Source organism: Phasianus colchicus, chromosome 3 (assembly GCF_987193195.1).
Source record: "Phasianus colchicus chromosome 3, bPhaCol1.hap1.1, whole genome shotgun sequence".
Classification (NCBI taxonomy): Eukaryota; Metazoa; Chordata; class Aves; order Galliformes; family Phasianidae; genus Phasianus; species Phasianus colchicus.
In genome coordinates, this window is record NC_143438.1 from 27,346,547 (window position 1) to 27,363,671 (window position 17,125).

A 17,125-nucleotide genomic window follows, 5' to 3' on the forward strand; every position below is an offset into this window, starting at 1 on the left:
GTTCTATGTCCCTTATTTCACTAAGAGCAGAAAAACCTTATCTGCTGAATGGGCCATGGGTCCTAGACAGAACTAGGACAGGAAAAAATATTACTTGTCTTACCACCCAAGGCATTTGTGCAACTGGAATTCAGAAGATGTCAGGGTATCAGCATGAAGCAAGTAAACAGCAACTGTTTTACTACAGTGCAGGCAGAGCACGTCCAAAATGGGGGAAACATTAAATGAAAAATAAGAGATTAGTCCAAGGCTTCTGTTGGGTTTAGCAAGTTGTGAGCAAAAGCTGTTGTCACACCTCTGAAGAAAGTGATGCCATGGTCATCTTTCCACAGCGAGGGTTGGACATACTTTAACTGAGTGATCGTACTCCAGGATGCTCTCTTGATTGAGCTGCGTGGGGGAGATCTTATCTCTACACGCCACCAGCAGCCAGGAGATACCCAGAGAAAGCTCCATTTTGGGTACAGAATGAGTTTAGGGACTCTCTATGGAGAGTCTCTGTAAGATGGTGTCTGGGCCCTGAGCAGCCTCATCTGGAGACTCCTACTTGCCTCAGTTTTGGACAATGGAAAGACGGAAAGAAAGTTTACTTTTCTGTGGCTTTCTCCCTTTTTTGACCTATGAATCATAGAAAGCAGATGTAATTTTTATTTACATATGTCGTATGTTGCCTTTGAGACTTTGGAAAGAAGATAGAATTTGAGAGTCACCTCAAGGGGACTCTTCATTCCCTCGTGTCAACTTGTCACTGAGTCAGGTCGAGGGCACAGCCCAGGGAGAGGCGGCCCTGGTCAGGTCAGCACCCAGATGGGTTGGTGCAGCTTAAGGGCCCAGGGAGCTCTGTGCAGCTTCATCCCCAGCTGCACAGAGCAGGATGCACTCTGGGGGCGGCACATGAGGCACTGCGGGTCCAGCTCTGGTGCAAACAGAGAGTGAAGGGCTGCATCTGCCTGTTAAACGCTGCATACAGTACAGATCTTCGTGCTGTTGGAAGGTATGTGTTCTATATTGGGCCTGCAAAAACATTTCTTAAAAAGTTAACATTAAATTAGTTTTGAAAAAAGAAAAAAGACCCTGTAACAGATCTATCCTTAAGGCTTTCTCAAAGTTAAATAGATATTTTGATTCTGTTTTCTTGTCATTAAGTAAATCAATTTGTAGCTTTTGATTTAATAATTACGTTTCATTATAACTGAAGCTGTCCAATATAACAGAGGATGGGGTGGGCTTTTTTTTTTTTTTTAATTCCTCTCAGAAGTTCAGTTATGACATCTTCTGCTGTTGGTATTTCAGCAGTGGTGGTGAGGGAAAGTACAGGAAAATGTGATCCTTTTTCAAAGAGATCACAGTCACAGGATCTAATTCTACAAACAGTCTTGCACGTGCTTGGTTACACCACATTAGCTGTTTCTGATAATTGTAATAATATTACTCACTGGGAACCATTGCTGCTTTCTCCCATGACATTATCAGTACAGCCAGGCTGACAATCCCTTGCATACCACACAGTTGCTCCAGAAAAAATAAAAAAATAAAAAAATATACCAAACAGAAAACAAAAGGGAGGGAATTTGGCTATGGCAAACATTTGACATGGCCTTCCTCCCTGATTTGTAATTAATTGTCTGCAAATTCCTTACTGCAGGAAGAAGCAGTAAGGAAAGATCAAGGTTTGGGGTAGGACAGGAAATGAGCACGCTAACATTGTGGGAGAGACTGTAACCAAAACTGGGGACCTTGACAACTTTGAGAGAGAGGGAGATGCGGTTGGAAAATATGACTGGGGGAAGAAGTGGATAAGAGGATAAAAGTGCTGGTGACAGCAGTGGAACAACAAAGGAAAGGGATGTAGACGTACATGTGAATTAAGGATCAGACCACAAACGTCTCTTCCTCAAAGGAGTGGAGCTCGTGTCTGAGTGTATGAACAGGAAGGAAAAGATGGGTGTAGGGGGTACTAGGGGAAATTTTGATTCTACTAAGGTCACAAACAAAACTTGCACAGTTTTACCAGTAGATGGTCTTAGATTTGCAGGAAAAAGAAAAAAAAATAGAGAAGATACATAGAAACTTTGCTACTGTTGAATCCACTGGTAACCAAGGAGTGCAGAACTGGGAAAATGCCAACTGACTGAAAATCACACACAAATTATCTAGAGAAAACTACTGAGAATTTGAAAATTAAAATAAAAACAAAAACAACTCACTAAGCTGCCTAAAATTTCATGGAGCTAAATGCAGAATGAGGTGTGGGAGTTTGTTTTGTTTTCCACATGGTGTATTAGCCTCAGGAACTAGATGAACATCATATATCTGGGAACTACAAGGGGAAAACACCATGCTTCTGTCACAGTAGCCATCATTCTGTAACACCTGTAGCAGTAAACTGTATGCCTTGTGTTTTGAACTCCAGCAGTCAAAGCAAAGACTATTTATGACTGAATAGCCAGGCATGCACCGTACGTAGGAGCTGGAAAAAGATTTGCTCAAATAAGCTATATGACTAATACTTTGATGTAATATAGAGTTCATTGTTGTGGCCTAAAATCTTATCTCTTCCTCATACAAAGAGATGACTTTATAATCATGATGAAAAACACAATTCCTCAAGAGAGGTCTGTCCTTATTTAGCATTCATCTGTCCAATTAAATATGCTCATTTATTTGAGTCAGGACTTGATTTAATTGCTTGTGATGTTTTCATTGAGCTTGGAACAAACCCATTCACTGGCAGGCAGATAAGTACCATAACCATGAACTTCACTGAAATCAGGGCCAAAGGTGTATTGTCATGCTATGATATCAATTGATAAAGAAGACAGTTCAACTAGTTTCTCACTAAAGGCAAAGAATTCAGGTAGTGAAATCTCTGGAATAGTTGTTCTGATACAAGCCATGCAAATAAGCGCAGTTGTTTGACAATGAGAAGTGAAAAAGGAATCAGATAGATGGTTGATATCTAGATAGTAAGTAACAGACAGAGAACTGCTTGGGACAGTTCTTCCAAGGCAAAGTCAGTTATTTTTTAAAGTTAATACATCTAAATAACTAAATAAGGGAAAAGATTAAAATACATTATAATTCTCCTTGCTCTCTATTATCTTGCAACTTTTCTTCAGTATGAGTATTCACTCACATTTATATTCACTTTCTTCTTCTTCTGTAGGAAATTTAATGTACCCATGATCTTGATGACTTCTAGTTTCAAAGAAATGTACTGCAAATGAAGATGTTAAAGTGAATTGTCATAGTCTTCAGTTTGCAGATATCTTAAAGAACACAGAAAGGTTTCTTGTATGAACTCAAGTAGATGTCTTAGAGCCTGATAAGAAAGAAGCTATTCAATAAATGTATATTGAGCAGCCATTGAGTCATTTTTCTTTAACCCAGAGTCCACTAAAAATGGGATGTGTGATTAAGACAGGTTTATATGCAAATGAACAGAGAAGGAACTGATTATTATCATTAAGGGACTTTAGCTGGAGAATTGGGTTCAGGTTCTCAAAGGTGAAGAAAACTTTGATGCTCTGGCAGAGTCCTTTAAGCATTTAGTTAGCAAGAAGGTTGCTTACCTTCTGTAGAGAAGCTCTGCTTAAGTCCCTGATTCAGAACTAGTCAAAGTATTCTGGAATTCCAGATGGAAGCTGGCAAGAGATGTTTTCTCCCTGTAGCAAAATTGCATTATGGTCTCCTAGCCTGAGGTTATATCTGCACTCTCCTTGATAATTTTTCCAAGCCCTTGGCAGATGCTGCTTTGTATGGAGTCCTGTGCAAGAGCACCTGATTTCTCTGCATGTATTGTGTAGAGATTTGGGGTGGACAAGCTAGAGCAGTAAACTCTGCTACAGTGCAATGCGAGCCTTTCTTCTGTAACTTTGTCCTTTCATCTGTGTCTCTTGATTCGCCATCTGGTGACAGAAGTACTTCCTGGTATTGAATATTTTTTTCAGAGAAACTGATTACTTCCTGAGGTTTTATGAACTGAAACTAGACTACAGATGTTGGATAAATGTCCTAGATGGTGACTCATTCCAGTTGGGTACATAATGAGGAGTAGCATGCAGCTTTAAAGATCAGTCATTTATATCCAGTAATTAATATCTCTAGTTTCAAGATTACTGACATAAGTGCATCTGTGTTCATTCCACAGCAAAGAGAATCAAAGCAATATGAGAGAAGATATATATTTAGCAATACTCATTTCTCTTAATTTGACTATGACAAAGTTACACATTTATGCAAAGCACAAATATCCATGGCCACTCAGCTTCACTGCTGATCTAAAGTGGCAGGGCTTCCCATGAATCTGCTTTGAAAAACACCTTGCCTTCCCATATATCTACTCTTGCATTCTTCATCAAGCTGGTTTGCACTCTTCTTCACAAGAGCACCAAGGAAAGACTGAAATCTTTATATCAGAGAAGCCCTAAGCTGGAGTGGATCCAGTAAAGTAGCTCTGCTGTGCTGACTGCCCTGGGAAAGCAGGGCCACGGATGGAGAAGTGCTGTATAAAGAAGATTCCTTCCAGCTAGGAAAATCAGTTGAGCCCAGTGCAAGCTGAATGGGTGCTGTGCATTGCAATCTGCATGTGCTGTGTGTGATTGCAGCCCCAGTCCTCCCTTGATTGATTGAACTTTTCCCAGACTTAGGAATAATTCCTAAACAACGATTTCCTCAAACTGCCTCTCTTTTAAAGATAACAAGATGTAAGCTTGGAGTTGATAACGAATAATGTAGTGTTTTGTCTCTCTGTATATTGAATAGTAGGTAATTAATGATGAAGGAACAGTTAAAGGGCTCCTGGGACATTCTGAACACTATCTAAATTTTAACAGTAGAAATCTTACAAAATCCTGCTACTTACTGAAATTCTCACTACTTCCTTCTTTCTGACAGCCTGATATATTTCTAGAAAAATCTTTCCCACAGTATTTTTCAGATGTATTTCCTAAACCAAGAAGAGTGTAGCACAGATTACTTCTCAAGAAGTGTGAGTAGAGGAAAGCACTTTTTTTTTTTTTTTTTTTTTTTTTTTCAGGGAAATCCTTGCCTTCGTTCAAAAGCAAATACAGATAGTCATTTAGATTTTTAGGGTGTCATTTGCACTTTAGAAATTCCGGGAAGAGATATGGTACACTGAAATGTTTGTGTTAAACTTTCAAAACTAAAATATGAGTGGCAGGCAGTTCTGGAAGTGAAAATTTGAGGTTTTTCCATCCCCAGAAACCAATAAAACTGCATTTTACTCTGGGGAATACGCAGTCAAAATTGACTTTTTTCATCTTGTAGAGAAATGTTTATGATAAGCATAAGTAGAAATGAACAAAGATACAGATTCACATCTTGGCATTGAGAGTACTTGATCTGAATCTAGTAGATTCAAATTTTGTGATCAAGTTTTTTTCCTTGGTTAGTCTCACATTTCATTCATTTTCTCATTGCCCTGCTTATATGATAGCAGGATGCTATTGGAGATGGGAGCTCTGTTTCTGATACTGACAGAGCAGCTGTAGGTCGCTCCGAAAGTAGTGTCTCTTATTTCCATGGAAAAATAACTGAAACAAAGAGCACATTAACACTATTTGATACAGTGACTTCTCAGCAATGAAACACTATTTTTCAGCGCAGTCACCACCATTAGCTATGCATTTTTGCCAGCAATGAGCAGTATTCTGCATGCAATAATCTGTACCAGCAGAGGTAACCCATTGCTGCCATTGCCTCTGCTGAAACACATAACCCCACGCCTTACTGTGCTCACATCCACTGTTTGGTCTCCATCGATGTTCAGCAAGTGTCAATGAATGTCAGTGGGTGCCATTTTTTCTGCACTGAGGAGCTCAATGACACAATTTTGCTCCCTATGCACTTCTAAGTCAGATGCCATTCTGTCAGACTGCCCCTCTGCTGTCACACAGCAAAAAAATTCCTGTTTTTTGGTCTCTCTCTCAACCAAATTGCCACATGTGGGAACCTCTAAAATAGAGGTTATTGTGCTGAGCATCATCAAATTCAAGAATATCTGTATAACAAATGGCTTTTAGGGAAGTGATGATCCTTATCGATGCGGTGGAGGAAATTAATATGTTGTTTACTCAAAATAGTCCCTGAAAACCAAATGTGGCTATCAATTAGATATTTATTCCTAAAAAAGATATCTACAAAATGTAGGTGTTCTCTTTATATCAACTTATATCCTGTTGATAGCTAAAATAATACCAGGCCCATTTATTAGTTTCTAGTGGTTAAATTGAAAATTTTGGTCTCATAAAACGTACTACAAATACTATCTGAATTGTAGCTTTGCTGTTCAATGGTACACAGACTGTTTAGATGGTTGAGAATGCTGTTTCCCAGCACTGGGAGATGTCGCATTTGGCAATCATTTATTCTGGTTTCCTTCGAGGATATGAAGGAAAGGTTTTACCAAAGTAATCCCTAAGTAAAAACAGGCAACGAAATGATTAATACAAAGGCTCTGGATTACAGAATGAACGAGCTTTATTATACCTGAACAGAGGATGGGGCGTTGCATGTTTTCACCTCTATAGGGAAATAAATGTTTGTTCTTTCCACACACATGAAGATGGTGGGAAAATTACATGGAATTGATTTCATGAGTCTGGAAATGAGCCCTGGTGTTGAGAATGACTTCACAGCCCGAACTCTGGATATATTTGGCAGTGTAGACTTAAGAACCTCTTACTCCCAGCAAAGACTCTTCTGCCAGTGGTTTCAGCACAAAGGGGGTTTGGCTTGGAAAGGACGAGTTGTGATATAATGAAGTCCCACTATGGAGTGGAAAAAAAAGTGGATCTGTTTTCATCTGGAACAGGATAGTTTGTAGGAAAAGAAGATGAAACAGTCTGTGCAATTATTTCTCTGGATTCCTCCGTAGAGCTATGCAAAACGATTGTAAAATGCAGGTTTAGCCAATGTAAGATTAAAACAGTGCTGCAATTTTATCCTTTTTCCAGTACCTACCCTATCTGTAGAGATTTAGTAGTTGGCCTTTTGCACTTTTCAGCCTCCTTAAGGACACAAGGATTCTGAGACTGTGCTCTTACACCACCTTAGTAAGCGTGCAAACCATTGTGGTTTTCAGCTAAACTTGACATGAGGCAGGGACCACAGTTCAGTTGTGTTCCTACAAGCCTTTCTGAAGAATTTGTGCTTGTGCAGAGAAAAGAGCTCCAGATTAATGCCTGAAGTGAAAATAGAGGGAAGTGGGCCATTATGTTGCCTAGTGGCAGCAGAAGTGACACAGATGTGTGCAGGAAAATCTAGGTGGCATACAGGGGTGCTGGGGCTTTTAGGAGTGGAGTGTTTGAAGAACAGGATATTTAATTCCAGAAACGATGCTTCATGCTCAAAGAAACTATTAAAATGTTTTTAAAAAATCCAAACTAAACCTCCTGTTTCTTTTTTTACACGACCTTTCCCTGCCCACTTAACCATGTCTATGACAACATGGAGTTAACAGCTTGGGTGGGCTGTACGGTTCCTTCAGGAAGATTTTAACCCTTCTAACCACTGGAAAAATAAATTAGAACTCTCATGTGTAGATGCAATGAACTGAAACTGTTACATGCTAATCTCAGAATAAGGCATGAGACCACAAAACCAATTTTTTTAAGTCTCAGAGTAACAGCCTCACTGCTGAAGCAAACAGAAAATGTGTTGGCTGTGCAAATAAGAGAACCTTAGAGTACCTATGAAACTGTGACTCAGCACACTGAGGCTACTACTGTTTTACAAGAAGGTGCTGACTCATTTACTAATTGCATGTCAATGGCAAAGCAGCCAAAAAGCGTTTACTCTCTTCCTCCTGAAAGATTTAGACATTACTATTGGTAGTGACCATGAGCAAAGAAGGGCCAGAAATATTTTTTAGGAATACAAATGATTCTATGCTCTCCAAAACTTGTTGGCCCATTGGGAACTACAGAGAGCTTTCAGCAATAAAACTGATCATTGGTAACAAGAGAGGTGCAGGAAAAAACTCGTTTGATTCTGGATGCGTGCTGTTTTGCTGGGCAGTGAGAAAAGTCTTAATTTGAAGGAGATTGATCTGATCAAACTTTGCATGCCATCTTGATAAGCCATTAGAGATGAGGAAAGGAAGCAGCCAGAGACAGATTTGAGTTATTCTTCCTGCTGTTTCATGCTTTTTTAAGGCAAGCCAACTATTTAGAACCAGCTTTTCTTCTTCTTCATGGCAGCAAAAAGATAATGTATGTCCCTGCAGAGATCTACTGAACTCAGTAAATGTCTATTCTGATGCATTTGTTAAGGTTTTTATGTGAGATTAATGCTTTTCCATCAAAAATAACTTGCCAACCTTGAGTTATTTTCTTTAGATTTCCTAACAGTGCATGCACTAAAAAGCAGGAAAATGCAAATTAAGCAGTCATTAGCACTCAGACAGTCAGTCCCAGCTGATGTATTATTCAGCACTGTGCTTTGTTTCTTCTATTCCGGACAAGTGATGCTTCATTTCCAACATATGGCCACCCATTCCTCCAGTTACTTCCACACAGCCCCAGGTTGACTCCAACTTCAATAATATTAGGTGTCATACAGAAACACAGGCTGACCCTGTGGGATCACAGCTTACCTAGAGAAGTCAGTAGAATGGATGCCAAAGAAGCCCTGGACAGAGATGGTGGCTAAACATTTCTGGGTTTGCCCTGCTGGTAGGGGCACTTTTTAAAAACCAACACCGTGTCCACCTGAGCCACCTGTTATTCAGTTTATGTGCAAGAATGTCACCCCATCTGTCCCTAAAAATATTTTGGAAAGGATGAGATAGCTTTCACAGAACTCCTTTGGGCAAAAGCACCGCAAGGACCTGAAAGCAAAGACACGTGTTAAACTAGTATTGATACAACCTTCTCAGAACTCTCACGATGGGAACAGGTGGTGCTGCTGCCCTATGCTATATGTTAAAAAATATTTACATCAAAACCACTTTTATTTCTTGGAAATTAAACCAAGGCGGGGCAGGTATGGAAAGCATGAGCAATGACAATTTGCAAGTACTGCTCTCGTTCTTCCTCTAGGCCAATGTCTGTGCCTCATAGGTAGAAAAGTGTCTCCTCAGCAGACTTGGCAGTGGATTCAAAGCACTTTTCATCTTACTGAGAAGGGCATAAACCTGAGTTTCCCAGCTGAGCATTTTATTTAATCTGTGCAAAAGGATCTTACTACTGCCATCCATTCTCTTCTCTAGGCTTCACTGTTGCTGCTGGAAAGAAGGAAAGCTAAGCAAGGAACAGGATGCAGGTTTCCTTAGCTGTCTGAATAGTAATGCCATGGCTGGAGACACTGGATTTTTCTGGAATAAACAGAAGGACCCGTAGTGTTAGGCAGCTGCTGGGTGGATTGGATACCACTGGCACATAAATGCAGGATTCACTTGAACCTCTGGTGAGTTCACAGCTTTTCCAGAATGTCCTGCCAAAGTGCCTCAAGTCTACTCAATGAGAGATGGGAAGCTGGGTCACTTTTTATGTTTTTTGCTTACTGTTCCCTGAAGGGTTAATTAGCATATAGCAATAATAATTGCTTGGTCTATGTTCTGTACTTTTTGCTGATTAAGCCTGACAAAGAGGGGAACTAAGGCAACAGGCAGATATTTGCCCAAATTCACACATCTTGTGAAGCTTAACACTATAGGCAGCTCTGCTTTGTCTGTTGACTTTTCTTTCCACATACCCCCAAAGTCTGGCTTTGGAACCCAACAATTAAATTAAAATTGCCTCTATCGCACATTCCTGAGGACATGTAGTATCTAAAAATGAGGAGTATCACCAAATATCTCAGGAGAAAAAACACTTTCTATTGAAACTGGATGGAACTTGAACAGCAAATGCATTGCTGCAGGGATTTTATCCAAAACAAAATAAAATAGTAAACGAATAAAGGCACATACTTCCCCCTGAGTATGTCAGTGCTACATAATTGTAGTTGTATAACTATGGAAGGAATTACACAGCCACAGAATATAATATATAACCAACTAATCCATTGTAGGACATACATAAGCAGGGGACAGCTATTTGGAAGTCTCAGGCAGTTTGTGTGATCTCTGCATTTGGTTTTCACAGAGTTTGTTAAGAGGCAACACAATGGGGAACCGTTGTCTGCCTCCAAGTGCTCAGAAGAGCTGCAGAAACATCAGCTCAGTACTAAATCCATAGCATACCAGTTTATTTTATTCAGCGGAGGTGGAGAAAACAAAGATCTATGTGGGCATGCATCAGTGTCTTCTTTCCATAACTTAATTTGAGGAAACATAGCGAGCACTGGTTTTTGGATCTGATTTGTATAGAATTGTTTGAGTGTAACAGAGTTTATGCCATCATGCCCTTGACCTTACCTTCCTATGGCAAATTTACCCTTTCTTTTTCTTTGCCCACCATATAATGTTTCAGTATCATCTCTTTAAATATGTGAGTTCTGCTGCGGTTATAGCAGTGCTTTTATTTCTACTGATTGTCAGGAACTGCTCTAAACAGCAGCCAATGCCTAAAACTCTCATTTATGCTTTGAAAGCAGTTAGTTACAGCCCTGTGGCTTCTGCACATTGTTTTTACCTTATAAAAAGCTAAAAGCACTGTGCAATTTCTTCTCTAGTGATCTGCTACCTGGCTTTTTGATTCTCTCTTCCTTTGAAAAGCTTCAGACTATGCTTCTTGCAATGCTTCCTACCTAGCACATATTTTCCCCATGTCTTGTAGTATTGGACCCAGTGCAGAAAGCAGTGAAGCTGCAGTAGGATCTGGAGAAAATTCTACCTGCACCCTGCTGCAGAAGGTCCCCATGGAAAGAGAAATTCATTATTTGGGGAGAATCTGCAGATGTCTGTGGCTCCCTTGTGCTGTGCGTGCTCTGTCAGGAGGTATTGCTGGATGGAACATCCAACCAGATTTTGTCTTGTTTGAGGAAGATCTGAATGAAGAATAACATGCTGGCAATTCAGAACTCACCTTGCTCCATTGAGCTCATTTGGCTGTTGCCTTGCTGTTGAGTTTTCTTTCCCTACTGTTTCACATGGTCTTTAAGTGACACTTACGCAGGCAAAAATGAAGTGTAGCTCACAAATAGTTTCCAGGGTAAGAGTAATGGGGGGGTTTGTTTCCTGGAGATTAGTTTATAGTCAGTATGACTCAACCCTGATAAGATCAGCTTATAACAGGATAGCTGATCATGATTTCTGAAAAAAAAAAAAAAAGAGAGAGAGAGAAAAGAGTGCAATTTTATGTCTTGCATTTTTCTTAGAGAATCCAGACCACTGTTACAGTCAGCAGTTGACAACTTTTAAGAATGAATCTTCAGCATCTTTGCATTGCTTAGTGTTTGTCGCACAGGTTGCTGAGGGGATACGGTTAACATGCTTATATTAGTGGTGCATTTGCACTTCTGTTAATGCCTGCCCCCTCCTTCTGGTCTGCAGGTCTCTGGCCAGCTTTGGTTTCCACCTCTAGAAAGTGAGTTATGTTCAGAGACAAGGCTGTAATCCCCAGCCACCTCAGGTCCTCCTGAAACATAGGCTAGGGCTCCTTCTTCCTCACTGTCACCTCCCCCAAGTCCCTCTGTATGAAGTAGGGGGCTGAAGTTCTGTGTGTAATGCTGAGAAAAGGAATCTCAGCCTAGGAAAAGGTTCAATGAAGTCAGTGGCAAAACTCTTCCAGCGGGACCACATTTGGGCTGTGAGAGCAGTCACCACTGTATGTTGCTGGTATTGTTACCCTAGTAAAGGGCAAGAAACTAGCCACGGCAGTGCCACATGTATGTGCCAGGGTGCTGCAAACAACCACCACCATCCCTTCTCTGGTGACACGTGTGGGGTTTGGGGAAGACAGCTTGAAATTGCCAGCACCGGGACGCCACCAGCAGACACTGCCTGTAGCGCTGAAGCATCTACAAAATGATCAGAGGAACTGTGAAGAAAGTGACAATAAAAGAAGAAAAATGTGTATTTCTGTCGTTGAGATCAAATATCTCTGTGCAAAATGTTTCTGGTGTGTATTAGGAGTATGGAGTAGGAAAAATATAATATGAAAAATTCCAGATTTTGAAACGTGTTAGTAAAAAGCTTTAGGGTTGTGTATGCCTGTGTGTTTTCGCTAGTTCCTCGAGAGAAAGTTTTCTCTCTAAGGTCTTTTGTTGAGTGGAACCGAGGCAATCAGTATTATTATGATATGATAAATACAACAAGCAATATTAAGATATAGTCTAAATGGCATCTTCATAATTAGGGCAATGCATAGCTTTTGCTATAACTACCTTTTCCCTTTGGAGACATTAAAATGCTGTGTTCACTATTAAAAGGCCATTTGAAGATGCATGATAGTTGAACAGTTGCTCGGTAGCTGGGTGTAAACTCAGAAATGCTTATGGTAAGATTGCTGACCTGCTTATGTGAAGCACTCTGAACTTGCTCCCTGCCCTGCATGGTGGAAACGTTCTCTGCCCCCACTTGCTGCCCACCCCAGTAGTGTGAGAGCTGCCCGAGCTTTGCTATATTTAGTCAAGGCTCAGTTCTCCCCTGCCCAGGTCAGTGGGAGGTGCTGAAACCAAGATGGGGGAAATGAGTGGGAGTGAGCAGACACATCCTGGAGCCGGGGGGCTCTGGGAAGAGGTGGGTCGTGTTGGGCAGTGTCATCCAGACAGCCCGTCAGTGGGAGTGAAGGCAGAGAATGAGGCAAGGAGAAAAGGAGCTGGTACTGGTGTGGAGGTGGAGTGGGGAGTTTGCTTTAGTGGGAAGCTTGAGCTGTGTGGGAAACATGGGACTGAAAGAGGCGGGCTGGGGGAAACTGTGAATGCGTTGCAGCTCTCTTTGTGAGCTGGCAGTGTGCTGGGACTGTATCCATAAGGGCTGTGTAGGAACAGTGTAGAAAAGAGTCATACGTTCCTCTAGCCACAAGCGGCAGAGAGGTTCCCATGCCTGAAAGCTGGGCTAATGTTTCATTTGTAATGGGTGTTATTATTAACACCTTAATATTTGATAGGACAGTATTCGTCAGCTCTGAGAAGACCTTTCCCTTCAAGTTGAAATCTGATGGAAAAGACACAAATTTTAAGGGAATACTTCTCTTTCTGAACAGGGCGTGTGTGTGCGTGTATGTTTTAAACTAAGTAAGTTTTAAATTGCCAGTTTTCTACCTGCACTAATGATTATTATTTGCTCTTCCTTCTAGCTGAAAGGGACAGTTGTTTCATAAATAGGTACAAAGGATGAATCCATGCTCTGAGCATCTCTGTCTTTGAGAATCAGCTACAAACTGTGCTTCTACTTCAGGGCAAAAGAAGCAGTGTTAATACTTTTAGAACAAGGGGTCTGAATTAAGATATAATAAGCAGTGAGGCTGCAGGGGAAAGTTCGCGTAGCTTTGAACGGGAACTGCCATTTATTCTCACCATAGATGATAAGTTGAACTTAATGGCTAACCATGACCACTGAACAAGGATTAAAACTACTTGTACACAGCCTGTCATGTGGCATTCAGAAATATTCTTTTTCTCAGGTAGATGAGATTCTTTCTGTGGGAAAGGAATGTGTATCATCTTAATTTTACAGTGGGAACATGCTTGCAATCGCAGAAGGAAGGCAAAGTGAGGAATAGGATGCAGACTTCCTTAGCTGAAAAATACTTCTTTTCTAGGTTCCCTTAGCATTCAAGGATTGCTTGTGGGTTTGTATTTGACCCAGCATCCACTGGTTGAAATACTGCCCACTTCCAACTCAAGGAGCCTGAAGCACTTTTAGGGTGGAGAACAGTTATAATTTTCACATTATTTGTATTTCAGAAGAATATCTATACATTAATTGCATGAATTTTTCTTTCACACACAGTGAGTGAAAATAAGATTTGGTATATTGATAAAACATTGTGTTTTGGAATTAGAAGAGAAAAATGGAAAAAGGAGGGTGGAAAAGAGGAACTGTTTTATTAGGTTGCAACTTGCATTCTTTATTTGGCATCTATTTCATTACCTCCTATTTCCTAACTATAGTGTAATGTCCTCTCCTTTCCTGTTACCCAAGCATTTTACAGAACACATCTTGCATGTCTGTTGGCAATCATGGACAATTTGACATTCTTTGCTTCTTTTTGCGTGACTTGATATCGGGTCATTTTCAAAATAGCCCCCCATAAGCACTATGCATCTTCTCCTTTCCATCATCACATTATACACCGAAGGGCAGTAGATGTTGCTTGCAATGAATTTCAAGGCTATAGATCCATTTGCGTGCCTTTGGACTGAGTTGCCACTCTTAGCTGTTAGCTTTTTGTGAGTTGCCAGCTGTGTGGGACAGCCTGTGCCATCCCTGGCATCACGGGGAAATCATTTTGTGCCAATCTCTTCCAAGAAAGTGTTTTAACTGACAGATTTTTGACATCCACTCTTAAACTTGGAAAGATGGCTTCGCTTTCCCCCTGCAGATTCTGCTCCTCTGAGGCCTTGCTGCATCCCTACGGGCAGCTATCTTCGTAATGCAGATACTTTACCAGCTTCAAGCTGCTCTAGCACATGGCTGCACTCTGTCCTGACTCCTAAGTGAGACATGGAGGTGTGTCGTCAGAAGATAATACATCCCTCTCCTTTTCCACAGCCCTCTGCTTCTTAGCCCTCGGTATGCCCTGCCCAGAGTGTCTGTCATCACTCCTAGCTTAGCAAGGCAGAGCCTCACCTGCATATTAGAGCATTTTGGTTCCAACGTTTTTCTTTCCATTTTTCATGATTTTTCCACTTCATATGCACTCACATTCTCTGCCAGTCTGCATTTGCCCTGCTACAAGGGCTTTTTTTTTTTTTTCCCCTCTGGACTGAGTTAGTCCCTATTAGTGTTTGCATTTTCTTGATCAGTACAGCTTAACTTGTTATTTGGAATTCCTCTCAAGTAAGGCTCATTTTCTTGTATGATTCTTAAAATTAAAAAAACCTCTTTAGTGTCTCAAAGATGATTTGGATGCCCAGTTCTGCCAGTAATCACTGCAGTGATCAAAAAAGCTACTAGGACTTCTTGCTCTTCAGGCACTAGTCATGGCACTGTTTGCTAAAGAACTGTTGAGGTGGGTATTTAAGCAACTGCCAGTAGATCCTACACTACTGAAGATCACACTTCCTGTAAAAATATTTTTAAGATTGAATAGATGACTGTCATATCACTACAGAGAGCAAGAAGCTGATGCACCCATGTCTAGAGAAAACAATGACATTTTATTTGTAATGTATAAAGGATCCATAAATCATCACTGATTACCAAATTACTAGGAGGTGGAACTTAAGTATAACTTAATATATAGTGGGTTCTGGTTTCAGACTAGAATAGGGGAGATTTAGATTGAATATGAGGAGGAAGTTTATAACAATAGGAGTGGTGAAGGCACTGGCACAGACTGCCCAGAGATGTGGTGGAAGCCCTGTCCCTGGAGACATTCAAGGTCAGGCTGAGTGGGACTCTGAGCAGTGTCATCTAGCTGTACGTGTCCCTGTTCATTGCAGGGGAGTTGGATCAGAGGAGTTTTAAGGGTCCTTTCCTACTGAAATGATTCTGTGATTCTATGGTTCTATATGGTCTCAAATTTTCCTTCTTTTAAGCTGTTTCTGAGGAAGACGAGCTGCAGTATACTCTCACATGGCTAAGTCCACCCTTTTATTTTGATTGCAAAGATGCTGAAACATATCTTCTCCCTCATGTTTCTTATTAAGGGAAGTGAATATATGCGGGAAGTGCCTGTGTGGGAATGCAGAACATGACTTATGATCTTGACTGTTTTCCAGGCAAAATCCTAGGGAAAAATGTGGTTATATTCTGTATATGATATCACATTACATACCAGCTAAACTAGCGAACTCTGCTTTAAGAACACAACATTCTGGATAAAAATTTTGTAAAGAAACAATTCTGCCACATTACCATTGTACGATTTTTAAGATTCCTTTTGTACCGCACATGAAATATGTGGCATTTCAGCACGTGGACCTTAGCTTAGTGAGATTTATACCTTGATGGTCAGGGTAATAGAGGTGGCCTTCCCAGTGCATGCCCAGCCCTTCCAGCTGGGACAGCTTTTGTGAGTGAATCCTTCTGCCTTCGAGCTCTGTTGGTGCTACAAGGGGTGAGCAAGCATGAGTTCAGAATGATCAAGTCTAAGAATAGAGACTGAAGAACAAGAAATTCCCATTCCATTTGGTCTCTTTGCCTCCTGTGCATTTGAACATCGAGTACTTCGAAGAGGAGGAAATACTATGGCAATAAGTGGACAAAGGAGGCGGGCTCTAGCTACATACACTTTTTTTCCATAGAAGTACACCAGATGAATGCAATGATAGGTATGCGGGAGTCCAAATAAAAGAACCTCTCTTGTCCCTTTTGAACTGCGTAAGCATGGATCTTTGGCTAGAGCATCTATTGTATCAAACTGTGAGCAGCTGCTGCTGTTATACAATTGAGAACTGAAGTCTATTTAGAGAAATAATTGCTTTAGTTTCCAAGATGCTCCTGGAAATGAGATATAAATTTCTCATTATAGTGTTACCTGGCAAAATACAGTATGTTCTAAATAATAATTAAAAATTGTTAAATTGAAAATTCTTAAAGGAGGTGAGTTAGTCTTCCAGGTCTGTGCTGGAGAAGAAAAGTAGGAATAAACAATCCTCTTGTAGAGAGGACAATACTAATTGTCTCCTGTTCTCTCATCAGAGTGAGAAATTGAGCACCTGCATTCATTTTCCATGGAATACTGTTTGGGGGCATATTACTCACATGGAGTATTTTTCATTAAAATACTAAAAAAAAAAAAAAAAAAAAAAAAAGAAGAGAAAGATAAGTAATCTGGATACCTTTATGATTCTAGATCACCCACAGGATATGATGTAAATTGCTTTATTGCTTAAATTTCCTGATTAACTTGTACATTTGTGTAATTCTATAAGTTTTACCTTCTTAAATTGCTTCTACATGGTAGTGCTTTTAAAATGCAACCAAAATTACAAGTATCATTCAAAAATGTAAGCAACTAGCAAATTTCTTGCATCTTGCTATTAAATCCCTTGGTCCTTTCTAATGCTGCTGATCTTCGGGATACTTTTTCAGAACACCAAAACTGAC

At 40.4% G+C, this 17,125-nt stretch overlaps 1 protein-coding gene across 10 annotated transcripts in view; it reads left to right on the plus strand.

Annotated features, from left to right (window-relative positions):
• Window positions 1–806: 806 nt before the first annotated feature.
• IKZF1 (IKAROS family zinc finger 1) overlaps window positions 807–17,125 on the plus strand; it is a 111,577-nt gene continuing 95,258 nt past the window's right edge. For 2 of the 10 annotated variants that reach the window (XM_031589176.2, XM_031589177.2), the window contains exon 1: window positions 807–994. The gene's annotated coding sequence lies outside the window, so the exon portion shown is untranslated. Of the gene's footprint in view, window positions 995–9,410; window positions 9,430–17,125 lie in introns of those variants that run through there. The other 8 variants (XM_090137144.1, XM_090137149.1, XM_031589171.2 and 5 more) reach the window with 6 other exon arrangements.